Source organism: Primulina eburnea, chromosome 10 (genome assembly GCF_022965805.1).
Source record: "Primulina eburnea isolate SZY01 chromosome 10, ASM2296580v1, whole genome shotgun sequence".
Classification (NCBI taxonomy): Eukaryota; Viridiplantae; Streptophyta; class Magnoliopsida; order Lamiales; family Gesneriaceae; genus Primulina; species Primulina eburnea.
The window spans coordinates 8,178,305-8,183,811 of record NC_133110.1 but is presented as its reverse complement, the minus strand read 5'-3'; positions in this window follow the sequence as shown (position 1 = coordinate 8,183,811).

Here is a 5,507-nt window from a genome sequence, read left to right as displayed (position 1 = left end):
TCAATAAAAATCCGACATGCACTACAAGAAACGCGTTGAACAAGATTTTTCGAGAAATTTTCCAAAAATGAAAAGTTTGGAGATAAACATATGGATTGAAGGAATACATCGAGAGGATTCCAGAACAGTTGACAGAATCGAATTTTGAATTTTCTACGAAAGGTTATAGGCTCTACGAAACTTTCCTAAAATGGCAAAACGCAATTTTAAAATCCTAAACGAAGAAATTTCGCGTTGTCGGACCATGCCACACATATTTATTATGAATATTACTCGTCGGGCTATTTCAAAGGGGATTGCACTGGTTCTTGTCATAATCTGACTAGTTGTTAATTTTTTTGGTAAAATTTTCCCCAACAGGATTATGAATCTGACATCTTTTATACCACTTAAATGTCACGCCCCGAGACTGGGGTTAGTCCACCGGCGTTGTTCAACAATCACGTAATCGTTAAACAACAAACCTCGTAGTACAGTATAAACCAAAACTAGTTTATTTCATAAATACCATCAAATGAAATCGTCTTTACAACTTGAATTAAAAACTTAAAAGAACATAAACTTAATTGAACTTTTTCATGCGTCCACTACTAGCCCCAAAACTGGTGTCTAATTCTTCCTCCTCTATTTATTATTCTGACTTATCTAGGAAGGGTAGAGTAAGAGGTGAGTAATATAGTTGTCACTCAGTAAGTGAGGACCGTTCGAGGACGTACATAACAAATACACATTAATTTCGAAAACCACATATCATATCATGCATAACATGATTCTCATAACATGTCATCATCATAACCATAAGCATAAATTTGGCCAAGGCACTGAGATTCCTCTACTTTCCATGGTTTACTGATATCAGTCCCTAATTTTTACTCCTCTAAGGGGGTGAGGTCATATAACGGCTATAATCCCACCATGTAAGGGGGGCCATAAACATATCTCATATTGGGATTTCCACCCATATCCAGTTGAATACTCACAATCTCAAAATATAAAATATACGATAATCATATCAAGAAAAGGGTAAAAGAAGAATTGCACTCGACCGTAATTTTCGAAAAACAAAATAATTCATAAACGAAATTATACTTTTAAAAGAATCTCATTTACTTTATACATGTAAGAAAATGTGAAGAACTCGAAAACCATAGAAGAGTCATGCAACCGACACTTCGAAAACGTAGTCGTCGTGCAAAACTCTTTGCGCCTTTTGGAACCGTTGGGCCGGGCTTAACTTTCACAGTATGTTCAAAAGTACGCAAAATAAATTGTGAACGGTCGAGATTGGGTTTGGAAGTCGTTTTAACATGTTTATGGACAAAAAACCGTATGTATGTTCTTCCCGTCTAAAATCTGAGCAGTTTTCTTGCGAATGTTATATACGAAAAAATAATCATTGAATTTGGCTGCATTTTGGATATGTTATTTAAAACATATGAAAGCATATTCTGAATGGTGAGATTGGATTCCGAGCATTTGAGTGAGAGAAATAATTTTTTGAACTTAGACAAAATTTTGATGAATGCAGCATAATTTTTGAAGAGAAATTTCGAAAATATAGAGAAAAAAATTCGAAAATTTGAGGTGTAAATTTTGAATAGGATCATCTCCGATTTATAGAGGGATGACTACTATCGAGATTGTCTATCATCTACGCGTTTAAATTTTTGAATTAAAATTTGAATTTAAGATATAATATCATCTCTTATCTATCATTATCTCTTATCATATATCTTTATTTTGTATTATATTTCCCAAATTTTGAAATTATATACTCAAAATTTTGAAATACACATAAATAATACCCCTGAGTTGAAATTTGTGGGTTTTCTTGGTTCTGATTGCTTTCATGTTCAATACTCTGTTCTGAATGCTTAAACTTCTTCTAGAATTTGGTTTGCTCACTTCCAAGTTTTATGTTTGTTCTGCATATCAACACGTTAACATTCTCGTCGATTGAATAATTTTAATTGGTAAAATCATAACAAATTTTTTTTGGACAAATAGTTTTTTTTAAAAAAAAACACAATTTTATAATTAAAAATAATTAAGAAGGCTTTTTGACAACTTTCTTGTAAAAAATTTTTAATTCTCGTTTAAGCTTTGCTATCTTATTCTAAAAATATATAAAAAATATTTCTCAATTGTTCTTTAAAAAATATACTTGGATAAGGGTGGTACATTATACCGTTCTGAAAATTACGATATAAGAAAATTTTATACTGATACCGTACTGAAATTTTCGGTATATCGATAAACTAGTATACCGATTATATCGAAATTGTACGATATACCGAGATTTCTATACGGTATCGGTATATATGTTATATACCAAAAAAACATTATATTTTTAAAATTTTAAAATTTTATTGTTTAAAAATATTACATATTTTTGAATTTTATATATTGTTTCGGTATTTCGGTAATCCGATTTATACCAAAATTTTCAAACTTCATAGCGTTACTATACCAAAAGATTTGAAATGTTCGATGAACAAAATTCAAGTGTACCGTATATATCGTTTCAATTTTTATATTTTGAAACGAAAGATTTGAAATACAAGTCAACTTGTGGCTCAGGTTTTATTGACACTGATGTAAAACAATATTTATTTTAATAATATTTTAGGATTTTATTCGATTATGGTATTATACTTCATCTATATACCCATGCAAGCTGAATAGATAAAGTCCTTGAATATACAATAATTACTATGAGGTCTGCGTCGCAACGTAAGATCATGAAACTCATTAGGATTCACTGTTCGCCTACGGGTAAAGATATCATATGTGATCTGATATGTTAATAGTTCAAGGATTATCTGACTAGAGAAAGAAATGTGCTTTGGAGGAAGGTGTTTTCCTAGTTGCAAATATCATGCCACTATTAGTACTCAAAGATAAATCGCATCGTTATTGATTCATATGCGACTCTCGATATACCAATTATTGCAGATTTGATCGGGATATATGTGTTGAAGGGACCGTACTATACGCTAACCATGACTAAAAGTTCTTGCAGACACTATCAGTGATACCTAGGGGATCATGGGGCGATGCTATTAGACGCTCTTACCATGATTCGATAGGTACAATCATAAATAAGTTTTGACATTCTTGATTAAGGATTTGATGAAAAGAATGGGGTTAACTAGGGTAAACCCGAATAAGAATAAATTTTATTCTGAATCACATGGAGATATGAACTCACAGCTAGCTGTTTTCCTGAACTATTGAGGGTCACACAGATATCGGATTATGTTTTCTCGTTGAGATAGTCAAATTTTTTTCAAGAAGTTGAGATTTGACGACTATAGTTTGATGGAAATCAAACAAGATGCTTATAAAAGAGTTTATGAGATGATTCTATAAGATGGGAGAAATGGAAGTAAGCATGGTTGTTAAATAAGGAAGGAGAGTAGGTAACTGCTTGTTTTAGTGAATGAGTTTATAAAACTGACATTTGTCAAATATTGTAACTGCCATTTATAGTAAGTTCCAAATTTGGTAAATGAAAATTTTGATTTTCGATTTTCATTATATGAACAAAATTTGTATCCTTAGTATATCGGCGCTCTCGGATCATCAATCGAGGTTATGATGAGTTCGGAATAATTTTTTTGTGAATTTGGAATTTACTAATTAATTGATTGTTAAATGATTGTGCTAGTAGTGGTGACTACTAACATATACAAATTCTCATATATGTTTTAAAGGAGTTTATAATTAAATTAACCAAGGAGTTAATTTATAAATTAAATAATGATTATTTAATTTAATTAATATACATATATATTTTATATGATGATATAAAATTATATCATGTATTATTAAAACTTAATAAATACATTATATATTAGTTATATAAGAGTATCAATATAATGAAATTATTAGAGTCCTTGTGGGAGAGGGACTTCTAATGAGATTAGGAGTCAACCTCTATACATACACCACTAGGACTCAGAATTGATAACGATAGTTTTGCACACAAAATTGAAAAACACTTTCCTCCCTTTGCCAACAAGTCTCGGCCATTTCCTGAAATTTGCGGGATGAAATTTTGGCCAAAAATAAAATTGGATTTTCTTAATTAATGATTAAGAATCAATAATTATTGTTTAATTATTGATTAAGAATCAATAAGCAAAAAATTTACAAAAAAAATCGCACTTTGGAAAATAAACTCTCGGCCATTACAAGATTTGGTGAAGAAATATTTTTGGCCATCCTTGTTCTTCCACCGCCGCGCCGCTGTCGCTGCACCATCTCCGGATTTTTGAAATTCCGAGACTACAGTCTCAACGCACAACTCGTTTGGATTTTCTAGTGCAAACCAAACGAGAAAAATAGTCTCGGATCGTGGACTAATTGATTAGATGATCAAAGAGGAGAGCCGTTCGTAGGGATTTACAAGAAAAACTATCTCCACATAAAAACCGGAATAGTTTGGATTCTAAGCGTTAAGAACGCAAATGTATGATTCTAAACACCATGTGTATGTTTTGTTAAACACACGACGCTCAAGAAAAATTTTAAACTTCTGCTGCGTCTTGGGTGCGAGAATCCGATACACCAACATATACAAGGCCTTTAATTTATTGACTGTAAAATATTCAGTATACCGATAAACAGTATATCAATTATATCAATATTGTACGGTATATCGAGATTTTGATATGCTATCAATATATACTATTTTATACCCCAAAAACCTTATATTTTTAAAATTTTAAAATTTATTGTTTAAAAATATTATATAATTTTAAATTTTTGTATATTATTTCGATGATCTTGTTTATAAAAAAATTTCAAATTTCATACTTTTATCATACCGAAATATTGTTTTCGTAATCCGGTTTATGTCAAAATTTTCAAATTTACAAGAATTAATCTTATACAATCACATACTTTATATTTTTTTTCAATTATAAAACACTAAAAAATTTTAAAAATACTTGTTCAAACGAAACCTAACACAGATATGAAACATCTAATAAAGCTTATGTTGGAAATAAGGTCGAACCCAGGATTATATGGTTACAATACGCGAGTTGTCGTTAGATTGAGGCTCAGGAGTAAAGTTTTACATTTTCAGAAAATATTATATTAGTTACAAATTTTGATTATATTTCATTCCAACAGCAAGAAGCTTGAGAAAGACATCCTTGCTGCAACGGATATATATTGGTGTTATCCAAACTCTACTTTTAGTTTTCTAAAATATCGATTAAGAATAATTTAGGACGTGATTGATGACATGTTGTTAATTGTCCCACATCGGTTGGATAAATAATCTGGGAGTTGCATATATTGGCTTGGACAATCCTCCCCCCTTGAGCTAGCTTTTGGGGTTGAGTTAGGTCCAAGTTCCAATTTTAACATGGTATTAGTGCCCGAGTTCACCGTTATATGTTGGACTGCCTATAATTAGACCATCCGTTCTTCCCATAATTGGGTCATTTGTAAACTCCACGCTCCAGATGTTCATTCCTGGGGCGTGAGAGGGG